The sequence below is a fragment of the Bombus huntii genome, unplaced genomic scaffold, assembly GCF_024542735.1.
Source record: "Bombus huntii isolate Logan2020A unplaced genomic scaffold, iyBomHunt1.1 ctg00000106.1, whole genome shotgun sequence".
Classification (NCBI taxonomy): Eukaryota; Metazoa; Arthropoda; class Insecta; order Hymenoptera; family Apidae; genus Bombus; species Bombus huntii.
Genome location: NW_026099359.1, coordinates 52,498 through 67,599, shown reverse-complemented (window position 1 = coordinate 67,599; position 15,102 = coordinate 52,498). Strand labels below are relative to the sequence as shown.

At 34.8% G+C, this 15,102-nt stretch overlaps 2 protein-coding genes and 1 long non-coding RNA gene across 3 annotated transcripts in view; 1 reads left to right on the top strand and 2 right to left on the bottom strand.

Annotated features, from left to right (window-relative positions):
• Positions 1-2,230, top strand: part of LOC126876925 (uncharacterized) — a 68,799-nt gene extending 66,569 nt beyond the window's left edge. The window contains exon 2 of the mRNA XM_050639754.1: positions 2,177-2,230. The gene's annotated coding sequence lies outside the window, so the exon portion shown is untranslated. The remainder of the gene's footprint in view (positions 1-2,176) is intronic.
• Positions 1-15,102, bottom strand: part of LOC126876934 (uncharacterized) — a 54,916-nt gene that overhangs the window by 8,569 nt on the left and 31,245 nt on the right. The gene's annotated exons all lie outside the window — the stretch shown is intronic.
• LOC126876932 (omega-amidase NIT2-A-like) overlaps positions 1-15,102 on the bottom strand; it is a 142,407-nt gene that overhangs the window by 115,285 nt on the left and 12,020 nt on the right. The gene's annotated exons all lie outside the window — the stretch shown is intronic.

The window sequence follows — 15,102 nt, the reverse complement described above, 5'->3', positions numbered from 1 at the left end:
CGTGTAGGGCTGGACAATCGTGTCCTAAGGGATCGACGGGCGGTGAAGAGCTAACCGGTCAACGAGATCTAGGAAACGTACAGAGAGCTGAGCGTGATTGTAACGAAGATGAAGATGTTGAGAAAATGAATACGAAGGAGTTGAAGGAGCGCCTCGCTAGTTTGGGTTTAAAAACGACGGGAAGAAAAGTAGAATTACGCGCACGGCTACAAGCGGCCATGGATGGTAACGACATATCGTCGGAAGAAGAAAGCGACGACGAAAGTGAGGATGAAGATGACAAGAAAAACGCAAGAGGATACAAGAGAGATACGCGAAGGGTGTATCAGGACCGTGACGAATGTTGTCGAAGGGCATGCGTTGGTTCGACACTGAGTTTTAGAGACGTCGAAGATGCATTAGAGTCGTTTAGTGGCGACAAAGGTGAAAATGTCGAACGATGGTTCGAGTCGTTCGAGGAAGTCGCTGATACGTGCATGTGGTCGGATGGGCAGAAGGCAGTCTACGCCAGGAAGCTGCTGAAGGGATCAGCGAAAATATTCGCGAGCTTCGAGTGTCATGCCAGGACTTGGCATGAGTTGAAGAGGGGGCTAGTGAAAGAATTTTCGAGGAAAGTCAACAGTAGGCAAGTACATCAGAAACTTGAAGAAACAAAAAAGGAGAGTGATGAAGCATGTTTGGCCTACATGTACCGCATGCTCGAAATAGCCAGCCATGTGGACATGGAGGAGGAAGCAAAGGTGGAATACATAGTGGACGGAATAATAGACGACGAGAACAATAAGGCTATATTGTACGGCGCTACGTCAATCAAAGAGTTGAGGAAGAGGTTAGTGATGTACGAAGAACAGAAGAGTCGCAGAGCAAAGTCGATTGTGAAGCCGGCTAAAGCCCAGAAGAACGGGAAGCCCAGTCAATCTGTAGATGCAATGAAGAAAAGAAGATGCTTCATTTGCGATAGTGAGGATCATCTAAGTGTTAAGTGTCCGGAGAGGGGAGAAGGTGTTAGGTGTTTCGAGTGCAGCGGATTTGGACATATTGCAGCGAGGTGTACGGCACGACCGAAAGAGACTTGCGTAGTGTCAAGATCCGAAAAAGGGAAGTATGTGAAAGAAGTGGCGATAGATGACTGTAGGTTTGTGGCATTAGTGGATACGGGTAGTGATCTCACGTTCATCCGATCAGACGAGTATGCGAGGTTAGGGTCACCACCGCTAGGTAAATGCAAGTTTAAGTTCGACGGTTTTGGTTCCGCTGGCAATGAGACCTGGGGTGAATTCACTAAGGTAATGACGGTTGATGGGTGTAAACTGCCAATCACTTTGCACGTTGTTTCAAACAAAATATTGACGAAGCACGGCCTGTTGTTAGGCACTGATTTTCTGGATCAGGTAGAGTTACGGGTTAAACGGGGCGAAGTGACTTTCTTGCGGCTTGACGAACAGACTAACAAAGACGTGTCGGATGTGTTTAGAATTAACGTAGTAGAACAGACTGACGAAACAGACCTAACACACGTACAGGAACCGCATTATCGTGAAGCCATTCGGGATATTATTAAAGGGTATAGGCCGGAGAAGAAGAGAGACGTCGGGATAACCGCGAAAATAGTTCTGAAAAGCGACAAACCGGTAGCGCGAAGACCGCGAAGACTGGCGCCGAGGGGGAACGGGCAGCATGTCGACCAGGTTCAGAAATACCTGAATTCCACCGTAAACAGAAGCACAGGGAAGACTCCTTTCCAGCTACTGGTCGGGGTCGAAATGCAAGTCAGGGAAGAGGCGAAGATTAGAAAGCTGATCGACGAAGAGGGGGCCGCGAGGTTTGAAGAACAACGTCGCGAGCTACGTGAGGACGCGAAGAAGAAGATCGCCGCAACTCAAGAGGAGAATCGTCGAAGTTACAAGAAAAGAAGAAAGCGTGCGAAGCAGTACCGAAGGAAGGACCCGCACACACCTCGATTTTATGAAACCTTGGGTCCTAAACGCCGAAAGTGACGCATCTGATGACAGCGAGATAGAAGGCAACATCTGAGGGCAGATGTTATTGCAGGATGGCCGAGTGTAGTATCGTGGACGAAAGGCCTAAGAAATATCGGGCGAACTATGAACAATGTCGCGAGAGCCGAGGCGTCGTCGGGCCCATCAATGTGTCATCGGTCTTTTCAAGTGCATAGTTTCGTGGAAAAGACCTACGTGACCCTGGCCACGAGCGCCTGCAGAACACGTGTGCGGTGTGCCTAGGAAAAAGACAACAGAATGCGGCAACGACCAGAGAGTTAGTCGAAAAGCAGAGTGCGAGTCGAGGAGCCGAGTGCGAGCTGAGCGGAGACAGAGGTTGCGAGTGGCGTTGCCGAGAGAGTGTGGATTGCGCTGTTTTCTGTACGTTTGGCGTGAATAGTTCAGGTTGAACAATAATCGTCTTTTTCTGTCTGATTAACATCTCTATTGTCCACTCTTTGTAAACACATTATATCACGATATTACATTAATAATAATGTAATCGAGTACTACTAACAATATTAATAATAATAATAATAGTATGGTAATGGCAAGATACACGCGGGTATAAATTAATCATTCCTTTCGTAATATCTACGACGTCTTCGGGATATTCTTTAGAAATTACTTTATTTCTGGTCAATATTCATTAACGAGCAACTTTTCTCTCTGTTTCTTATCACGATTTTTTTCACTTCATCACAATTGTACCGTTAGAAATTATTCAAAACATTGTTAAAATGTCCATGAAATATATGCAATTGCCGTATTGAATAAGCGAGTAATGAAGTTGCTGTTTCACTGAATAAAAGTGAAATCTCCAATGCGTGTGCTCAAGTATATAAGTTAAAAAAAGATTGGTACATCAATGCCTATTATTCTTAATCAATATTCATCATTTAACAATTAGGACCGAATTTTTACAAACCAACTCTAAACCACGACCCAATTTACAAATAAAAAGATGGATGTGTAAATTAACTATCAACTATTAATCTCCAATCCTATGTGAAGATATAATGTTCGGACCAAATTTCTAAACTAACGTGGACAATTCATGCGGACTATTGGTGGTTGCTGCGCTACTTAGATCCAATGTGGCAGCCGGAAGACCAGGACTGACGCTGCCGGTTGCTTCCCGTGGCAAATGCTGCGATCTATTTAGCTTATTTCCAGGACTCGGTGGCGATCTATCTGCTGGTGTATCCGGTGGCGTAACCACGTTTCTGTGTCCGCTCACGTTCAGATGATTGTGCGTCGCCGCGATCGGAGCTGGCGATGAGAGCAACAAGGGCGGTGGAGACATTGACACGTGTCGATGATGATGATGGTGATGATAGTGTTGGTACTGTGCAGCTCGGCCGTGCGTTGCGTGGCTGGTATTTAGTTAGTTCGTCACGGGCCCGACTTTCGTTGGGCAGCCAGCATGGTGGATGGTTAACGGGCCATGTAGTTGTTGTTGCTGTTGTAGCTGGTGCTGGTTCTGGTGCTGTTGCAGCTGCTGCTGCAACGCCTTCACGGCATTCGTCTTCTCCTACGAAATAAGAATGATAGGTTAGGTTGTAGTCAGGGGCCATAACAAATTAAAAAAGTTATAATATAAGAATTTACATTTTAGTTGAAATGATTCTAGTTACGAATAAGTATTAAAGATGATTCAAATCTTTTTCGTTACCGATAACCATGGTGAAAACTCTTTTGGATTACTTTCAGCCATTGTCAATCTTATTGTCAATACTACATGCTTGAAGTAGAAGGAGGGGTACAGAGAAAAAGACTTTTTCTCAGCAAATATAATCGTTACTCAATTATTTTGTTCAACAGTTTTACAAATCTCCCAAAAATAAACGAGAATACGAAAATACACTGAATATCGTGTGTATGGTTATTTATAAAATCCCCTTGAAATAGTTGCGATCGCGGATCACATAAACAAACGAACCTGTCATTCTACAGAGTATCTTTTTCGGTGAAATTATGCAAACGTAAATGTAACTTCGGTAGAACTCCTCGAGAACTTGTAAGCTTATATCACTCTGACCCAACCAGTCCACTCTAAAGTGTATAATTTATAAAAGGGGATTATATTAATACGCGGAGGATGTGGTAGGTGGTAAGTTTTGCATATGAATGTTTGTTGATACAACGAATGGTTAAATGGAGGTTTTCATGAATGTGATAAGGACTAGATCGAATGTTTTAACACTTATAACTAGAATGCGTATTTTTATACAAGTTTGTAGTTTTACGAACATAATGAAAGAAATAAAATTTTAATCGAGATTTGTTTTCTTATATACGTATATTTTAGCGCATTTTATGCATTTTGCGCCATTTGCGTACCTTTCAATTTCGCACGAACGTATAAAGGTCAGCAATATAATTATAACGCTTCTTAAAAATGTGAAAAATCCTGGTTTCCTAAAAGCTTGCAATTGATTTCAGAAAAATTTTTATGAACTCTACCAGATAAATTATGGTAACTCTGAAAAACAAAATTTTACGATAAAATGATTTCCGGGTGAAATACACATAAAAGATGATTTAGACGTGTTTGAACGTGTTCGTTTTCTTTTTTAATAGCGATATGTTCTTACCCTCTGCCACACGAAGACGTTATGGACCATTGCGCATCCACAAAACACGATGCCAAGGCCTATGAAAACCGACGCAACGATTACCGGCGTCGAATGAAACTGGATGCATATATACAATATCATATCTGAAAGCATTGTTAGAGGATCATTATAACACGTATGCCATAACAAGCGGGACAAAGAATCAGCGCAAATATATATTCTCAATACATATAATTCTCGAAGCGTAAACTATATACATATGCTTTTAATTGAAATTTTCAATACTAGTTGCAAATTATTTTTCAATTAATTTATTATTTAAGTCTTTATATATCAATTCTCGACGAATAAATTACTTAAATTATAGAGAATCTATCTTCAGACAATAGAGAATTCAATATTTTTGGTCGTTAAGTAATTTACAAATTTCTAAAACGATTACGTTCGAAGTTTTGGACAGTATTTGAGGTTTCTAACATGACATTAAAAAAAAATAAATAAATTTTATGATATAATTAAAAAAACATTGTAGTCTATCAAAATTTCTATTCCGTCAAATTTATTAAAACGCAGTTTTCTTCTGAACAGAGTCAAAATGTCCGTCTTGAATCGAGTTCAACAGCTTAACGATCGATCGAGCGAATGATAGCTGTGTAAACTAGCATGACACAACGTAAACTTTAGATTAGATCTCGATCCATCAACCAGCCGTATTCATGCATGACATGAATATTCTGTTTCAGCTCTTTATAAATTAATCTGTTAAAACTTCCCTAAAAGACGATCATTTTTTATTTTTCTAAGAAAAATAATGACTATTCGGCGTTAAAATTAACTTTATTTCCATTGGATTTCTAAACTGATTTCATACACTCAGAGATAGTTCACAGTATCTTTTAGATTCATGCCTGAATTCAAGAAAAATTAAACGTATAACTTAAGTACTAGTATCTTTCAAAAGGTTAAAGTTGACAGAATTGAAGGAATTGGTTCTTACCAGTTAGAAAGACGGGAATGCTAATGAAAAACCCTCCGACAGCACATATCCGGCTGATGGATGATTTTTGCAGGTACTTGTTACTCCTGAAACAGACAAAATTTGAAGTGAAAGTCAGTTTCACGATTCTATGATAATTGAGCGAAATATAAAGGAACCAGTCTTTTGTTTAACAGCCAAGAATCTTTCAAAAATTCTACTGTAATTGATACTTCAAATATATTTAGTCAGACAAAGGATAATCATAATCGCAACGTTAATCTTAACTTTAATTCAAGGATCAAACAGTATCATTATACATATAAAAGTAAACATAAAGTCTATCCACATTATTGTTATTATTATTATTATTATTATTATTATTATTATTATTATTATTATTATTATTATTATTATTATTATTATTATTATTATTATTATTATTATTATTATTATTATTATTATTATTATTATTATTATTATTATTATTATTATTATTATTATTATTATTATTATTATTATTATTATTATTATTATTATTATTATTATTATTATTATTATTATTATTATTATTATTATTATTATTATTATTATTATTATTATTATTATTATTATTATTATTATTATTATTATTATTATTATTATTATTATTATTATTATTATTATTATTATTATTATTATTATTATTATTATTATTATTATTATTATTATTATTATTATTATTATTATTATTATTATTATTATTATTATTATTATTATTATTATTATTATTATTATTATTATTATTATTATTATTATTATTATTATTATTATTATTATTATTATTATTATTATTATTATTATTATTATTATTATTATTATTATTATATGTTATTCTATAATTGATTTTTATTTCTTTATTATCAATATTATTCTACTTTCTATAATGATTCAATTATAGATCTTATTTTTTGTCAATCATATTTCACTGAAAAGATCACTTTGAAAATAATCTAATAGTAAAAAATGAAAAATAATCTTTTTCTACCTTGTCTTCATTTTTTACAAACTCTGTCCACCGCCGTAAACCTATTAAATGCATGAAACGACAAAGCAAAGCTGCTTCACATAATTCCCCGCTCACGCAGTGTCAATCAGCTCACGACCGCAAACGATACTGCTAATTTCCAGCGACCACGAACGATTTCACCGTAATTGCCGGTGTGAAATTTACCAATACGTGCTCGAATTGGTCAATAATGAACAGAGCGCTCTTGCACACACTAATCTACCAACAAATAATATTGACTCAATTGAACAACAGCGCCTAGATTAACGGACAAACCGCATGTTCCAAACAGATTTACAATCACGGCAGAAAATACATGCCGTTATAGATGTTTCCTGGTCAAGACTAATTTCCACGCGTTAAGAACATTGTAACCGGAATCTAGGAAGAACTAGCACTTTCTGGAATAATACTATTGTGTCCTCGATTAATCTTTTCCCACTCATTTTCATCTCCAATTTCTCATGAGGCTAAGATTCCTGCATCTTTTATCATAATAATTTATTAATACTATTAATAAATTGAGACAATTTTACACGTCGTATTTTGCGTTATAAGATGACTTGTAATTTGTAAAATTTACCTGTAAAATTCCTTTGTTTGTTTTACCGAAGCAATAGTTGGCATTTCTATACGACAATAAGAATTTGTTAATACTAATAATTTGTAAGGTTATCATGTTATCATTCTTCTAATGGATAGTATATTATTGAAACTTTTTTTAATATTGAAACGCGATATTTTTTTGGAGAAGAAGTGCATAGTAGTAAAGAGTTGAATTCTACGGACGTAAAAAGTGGACATAACATTTTCTGTACATGGAGTCGCCTGGCCTAAACATTTTATGATTTCCGGGCAAAAAACAGACGAATCCAGCGCTGATTTTAAAGCAGCTTCATCCAAATAAGCCACAATAAGAAATTCCCACGAAACAGTTGCGTTCATCCCCTTTCGAGGTCGCCGACCTCTTTGAATGCGTTTCAAGTGCGTCGTACCAATGAAACTTCGAGTTCTAAACTAATTTCTCAGCCTTTTGCGTTAAATTTAACCTTCCGCGTTAGTGTATTTCGGACGAGCTCCTATTTTACGCTTTCGTCGACTTCACCAACGTAACACGCAGCATCCGCAAGTAAAACTGTCTCTTAAATTTGATGTGACACCGATACACGACGAGAAGAATCACAATGCCATTTTTATTCCACTTCGTTAATTTTTCGTCGTAAGGTTTAGCTGTAAATAGGATTAAAAAAATTTAGATTAACGAGGAATTTAAAATTGATCTGTTAAATCAACAATTTCCATTAGTTGTCAATAGATTTTATAAGCCTCAGATTACTGAGAAATTATACACATTGCAAAATATTTACCATTGGTTACCCACGCTACACGTAAATTTGATCAATCTACCAATGCACTAACACTGCAATAAATTTCTATTGCAACATTCCACGCTCCTTTGCCGCACCTTAAACTCCTCGCTAGATTTATTCCACCTTAAAGTGTCACATAACTCCTACGACACCGATATCAAATCTTAAACTCCACCAAATTCCAGAGAAACTTGATTTCGTCGAAAGTAAGAGATTAAATTTAAAAAGCAATTTATTTCATCTTTAAACTATCCCAAACTTCTTAAATATAATTTATATATATAAAATATTATACACTTATTGTGTGCATTATATATTTCAAGAACTTTGCAATAAAAAATAAAACTTATTACATTTAAGATATGGTTATATCGCACAGGCTCGAATATGATAAAGAGGTTAAATAAATGTCTCGAATCTCCGCAACAAACTCACACAAACCACCTAAAACACGTATACACAATGTGCATTCACTACGAACTCGACTCCCATTCCCTGCCAAAATCACAGGCATGCAGAGTCAATTTCACTGCTCGAGCTAGTTGAATAGGGAAGAAGGTCGAGAGCTGGAGTTAAGGAGCATAGTTGGTAAAGAATCGCGTGCCGCCGCGCCATTAAGATCAAGCCCACGATCTCAACAATAAATATTAGACGGTTCTCTGACCTGCATTTCGCGTGCGACTCGGGACGATTCAAAAACGCGTAAATTTCCCATGAGTCGAATCAAACGTTCGATATAGTTGTTTTCATTTCCGGAGAATACGGTCGACTCGCGTGTGTATACCAATCTATCTGAGGATAGGTGTTCGTTAGAATTACTAACTATATTACTTTCAACCTTGTGATTAAAATTTTTAAACGTCACTTAATAGCAATTCAGTCGAGTAAGTACAAACTTTCAAATGTCCTAATTTTCAAATCTTTATATTTTTTAATCTCAAAGATATTTTATTATTTGCCGTAGATCAAGCTTCGTGTTACCGGTACTGTAACATTACAATCCTACGAGAAGCAGAAAATAGTGAAAAAATCTGACCTAATAGATAGTAGTCAATATTCCTTTGATGCGTCTTATGCGAACCGCAGTTAGAGGAAATGCAAATAAGCTCTTGCGAAACGGTTTGCCGCACGACAAGCCTACGAACAACGCCCAATGCAAGTTCGGTGGGAGTTACAGGAAGAGGGACGTCTAAAATCAACTAGGAATCCCTATTCAATCGTCTAATTTTCGATTCCGGCATTGAACTTCCCGAAGAAAATTAAATACAATTCCGACTCGAGATTTAATTTCAGTCTCGTAGCTAATGCAATCTAATCGCGTTTGCAAAGCTACGCTTCCGGTTAGAAGCCACGCGCTTCGATCGCGTACTTTCCGCATCGGAAGCGTACGCTTCGGTACTAACCGCGTCGATTTTCAAAGGAATCATTGGACACCGGAAGAAGAAGAAGGAGTAAGAATAAAAGCACGTAAACCGGCAGGAAGTCAATCGAGACAAAATCGATATCGTTGAAAGTCGAAAAAAGACCCGAATTTAGGCTACAGTACATATTCGAATTGAATATATTCAAGGTTTAGATTTTCTTCTCCTGAAAATTATAAACATAAATGAGTCGACAAGCGATCTTGAAAAGCGTCTGTTCCATCTAGATTATGTAAATTGCGTGAATTACCGTTAGCCATAATTCATAATTTATCGAAAAAGCGCGCTTCTTCTCAACCACGCTTTCCCCTACCAGCACCGACATTATCGGCAGATCGATAAGTATCAAAATACCACAAAGATATTAATCTCATCTTTCTTCTAACCGCGAAAAAATGCCGCGCAAATGATAAAACAACAGATCAGCCAGAAACATCGAATTCTCCACGCTTCCGACTTGCAAGAAGAAAAACAAAGTTATTTGTGTATGATGGAAACGTCTCTGGACGATGCTCTTGTCACAGACGAAATTCGAGCAGCTGTATATAACAAACCGAAATTCCGAACGCCTTATCGCGTGTGACCGTCCGGTCAGCATCCGTTCTCAGCCGCCTGAGTGGCATTCGATCACTCCAGCCGTTCTCCGAATTTTACACTAAGTATAAACAAAACCTTCTCCCACTCCAACGAATGGAAGAATATAAATTCTCCCTTCAAAATCATCCAGTCAGTCTAATAAAAAAATTCTTAACTAATCCAAGTATCGAAAGTGTATCATCGCGAACCGAAAAAATTGTATAAATTGAGTAAAAAATAAAAAGAACTTTATCTCCTTGTCGGAAATTAACAAGTTCCTTATTTTTTACCTTAATTTTACACGACATTTTTGGCGATCCGTGCCAGGATCTATTCACTTCAGTGCAAATTTGTAGAGATAGTGGACGTAATAGTAGTATGATTTAATACTTGATGTGTCTTTTTTTTCTTTGACATATAGGTCACTGTGGGGAGTAATATTGATCTAGATATAACTATCTTTTCTGAGAAGTACGTATATGCTTATGGGAACTATGTTTGGTTAATCAATAGAGCCATTCTTTTGAGAAATTGAATCTAGAAGAATTTGACGATATTTTGCCTTGTTTCAATAGTACATCATTTTAAAGAAACGCCTGCGATTATAGTATATAATTGCACATATACATATAATTGAACATAACAGAGTTTGATGTTCTGAACACCACGGTTGTAAGATTTTATTGAGACCCCAGTATTGTATCCGCACGGTGTGACCCTCTGTTGATGATTGCCCTCTCCACCAGCCGTTTAGTCTCATCTGTCTATCGTGCCTTACCGGCCAGGGGGTTTCCCTAACATCTGAGATATCAGATTTGCAGCTCGGAGAGGACAGATAATTCGGAATATCCCAAAGAAGGGCAAGGTACTGGCCGAGCCCCAAATCACTTACATAGAATTACTTACATAGAATTACTTACATAGAACAATCACTTACATAGAATTTTTTTTTTCTTTTCTTTTCTTTTCTTTTTTATTTTCTTGTTGAAATTATAATTAATTCTCACGTCGAGAATTTTCAGTTACTTTACTTAGTATTATACAGTGTTAGCTGATTATTAATAATAAGTTAAGACTTATTATAGATAAATATAATTTACTCACATAGAATAAATTCATTTAATTAATTATGAGATTAATTCACTTACATAATTATGACATACAAGTAAATTTTATAACCACAAATTTTATAACCACAAATTTTTAAATGTTATACTTTGAATCTGTTCTTACATTTAATTTTAATTTTAATTTTAATTTAAAAAAAAACCTTACAGCCAGTACCTCTAAAATATTCGATAAAAATTCTGATGAAACATTAATTGAAACATCTAAACGCGACAGAGAATGGATATAATTATACAATTTTCCAATATTTCAACATTCATTCATGTACACCGATTTTTATTATCACATTTGTTTCATATCTGAAGAATATGTATTTGTTGGCATCAAAATATTCTCTGTTTCAATCCTTGGTCATTTTAGATCGAGACTTCAAAATCTTCTTGATTAAAATTCTTAAATTTTTTTAAATGAGAATCATTAATTAGAGGACAAAAAGTTGTTTCAATTATTTGAACATTCTGCTATTCATAGAATAACATATTTCATTTTAAATTAAAACGAGAATAAATACTATTGTGTATAAATTTAATAGAACGACACACGTGATTTGTAGTCAACACTGTGACAGTTTGTGCAATTACCTTTTAATCGAGTGGAAACGAGAGCATTTTCAAATTTCTATTAACCAACGGTATTATCAATCAATTTTAACAATGATTGAAGGTTGCAAAATTAAATATAAAATGATTTATTAATAGCATACGTAGTGTTAAATTTGCAAACAAGCAGCGTATCTTTTAAGAATAATAAAGACACCAGAAAATAAAGATAATATTCTAATTACATTGCAAATTAATGAATAATTTAAGAAATGTATTTTTGTTATATTAATGTATCACAGATTCTAGGTAAAGTATTAATTTAATTTACTTATTACTTAGGAGATTGTATTTGAAATATAATTACAATTTGTAAGGTGTAATCAGCACACCTTTAAGCTAGTAGATATTTGGTAGCAGTTCTCAAGTCTTTGTGCAATATAGCACAATTGAGTTTAACCGAGTTTAATCCCTTTGACCAGCCAGCTTCCAATTTCATTTATGGCATAATCTCCTGACAATTTCATGCCCTTCAGAAGAAACACAATGTCCTATTATCGTTTTGTGATCGTTGAATATGATCACTCTAGCGTTTTAATCTCCTTTCTATGTATGATGCGGGTATACCGTTTTCTGTTGTTTTTAGATTCAAGTGACGAAAACTTATGAAATGATATTTTAAGTTTAAACTGATCAATTAATTTAATTAATTGATTTATTGTAGCAACAATGGTAAATTGTTTAAATAGAGAAAGAAATTTACAACGAAAAATGTATGAATGTAATATTTGAAATCTAAAATGATAAATTATTGTGCGAAAATAATAAAACTCGCAATGTCAGCACATGGTCTCATTAGAACGTGTTTAACGAGCGTTTAAAATGAAAACGTTGAGGCTCTCGTGGTGTAAAAAGGCTAAATTCCTCATAAAAATACAAGAAATGAGAGGGAACGTTCGCCCTTGAACACATAAAACCAAAAAAAAAAGAATAGAAAAGGAAAAAAACCACAAATTTTAGTGTAGCTATTTTACTGAAACTTATTATATCATTTTAACAGCTATATATAAAACGTTGAATTATTTCCTTTCGCGCAGAGCAATTTTATTTCAAATTTCTAGCTTCAGAATGATAATTACGTATTTGTAATTATCAACAAGCTTTAAAAATATGGAATATTCAGCCAGATGAAATATAGGTAAAGTATTTAGAAGAAAAAAGATTGAAATGTTTTATATAAAGCGATTAAATTAAGTGGTTGAGTTTGAAAATTTGACTCGGTTTAATAATTCAATGGAAAAAATATTCGCCCTATGAAAAAAAATTCATGTTCCTGTCGATATATCGGCGAGGTGCTCCTCTACTTTCGACTGCTCTGCAATTCAAATGCAATACTCGAATATACATGGCGAAAGAAATGGAAATTGAGTAATTTAAGGGAACCAATTACTCTCGCGTCGACGTAACTTCAAAATGTTTCACGTGTCGGTGTTTGCGAAATGAAGTTCGTCGTTATCCGATTAACACGCTTGCAGATGCGTTCTTTTTGTTGCAAAGTAAATGAACAAATTGTACGAGGCAACTGTCATTAGCGTAATTTTAACGTATACATTTACAGTATGATATTAACCATTATTCAGGATTGTTAAAGTGAATTAATGCGTAACTGCGTCATCCACGATTGACCATGATTATGGTAGTGACTATTGCTATAAATGAAGCTTAATAGTTGTCGAAAAGAATCACTCGAAAATCGTGTTCATAAATCATTCTCTCGTCTCGTATCGTGTTCGTCGGGCGGAAAACAAGATTGTGTTTTAAAGAAATCGCGTGTTCCGATTACTTATCAAACTTACTGTGTCACTCGCATAGCAGAAGAAAAAGATTAAGATAAGGTCACCAATGAGCAAAACGTTTAACGTATAAGTGTGGTACATTAAAATTGAGTCCACTGCAACCCTCATGACATTTAAAATCCTACGCGTATATTGAGTAAAGTTGTTATATTAAATATAATCATATTAAATACAAGCTCGTCCGCTGGATTCCCAAATTATTTGGTTAAATACTTTGAATACGAGAATACCGAGTGTTAACAGTAGTAAATCCTCTATATGGTATGTTTACTTTGCTATCTTGAATAGGTAAATAACATTTCACTTTAACGCATTTAACCAATATTATACGCATATGCACATAATGTTACTGTTACATATAATGATATATACGTAGATATACACGTTAATTAAATCCTCTATATGGTATTTTTATATCAGTATCGTAAACATTGTAAACCGGAAATCTTTTATTACACACGTACATATACAGTCAATATTATTGTTACATATAGTGATACATACGTTGATCCACACATTAATTAAATCCTCTATATGCTATTTCTACTTTGCTATCTTGAATAGATAAATAACATGTCGCTTCCAGATGTCAAATAATATTTGCCAAATGCACATATAATGATATAATTACATATAATGATAACAATATAATAATTATATATAATATTGATAATAATGATATAATTACATATAATGATATATACGTTGATCCACACATTAATTAAATCCTCCATATGGTACTTTTGTATCGGTGTCATGAACATTTTTCCCCGAACGACCTTCTATGACGCGTGTACGTATATCGAGAATATCATTGTATTATATATAGTGATACATACGTTGATATACACATTAATTAAATCCTCTATATAGTATTTTTACTTTGCTATCTTGAATAGATAAATAACCTCGAATATAGACATACAGGTACACTTACGTTGATATACACCTTTGTACAAGGTGTCAAAAAATTTTTTATCACGGCGTTTTTTTAAGACGATTTTATAGCTTCGAAATTGATCTTGACACGATTTTCAATGTCAAATTATTTTTCTATTGCATCATGTGATACTCATTAGGAGGAACGAAACCTCTGTTTTCTTAGAAAAAATGTTTGAAATTTCATTAATTCCTAGATTGATTTTATTTATACTTTAAGGTCAGATATGACATCAAATAATGTCAATACTAATATCTAGTTATTTGCCAATTTATAGCATCTGAAAAACAAGATATCTTCGAGACAGCGTGGGTTTTCTTTCCAACTTTCTTAACTTTCAACAATAAAATTTTCGTCAAACGATACAATCTATCCAACAAAGTTCTTGCACACAGCCAATCTCGTAAGAACATAGATCTTCTTCAAGTATTATTCTTCACAATGCTTCGTGTGGAATTTCTACTTGACGAGTTATTATTAAACGATTAAAAGCTTATTATTATACGATAATGTAATATCGTAGAATAGCTTTGATTGGAGATCGGCTGAAATTAGAAAACACCGTGTACGCCGTCTTTTTGTGCTTTGTTTACATCCAAGAGCGCCTAGTAACAGTGACACGAGAAAAGATAAGCAGCGTCAAAACAGAAGTACGGTTTCATATTTCAA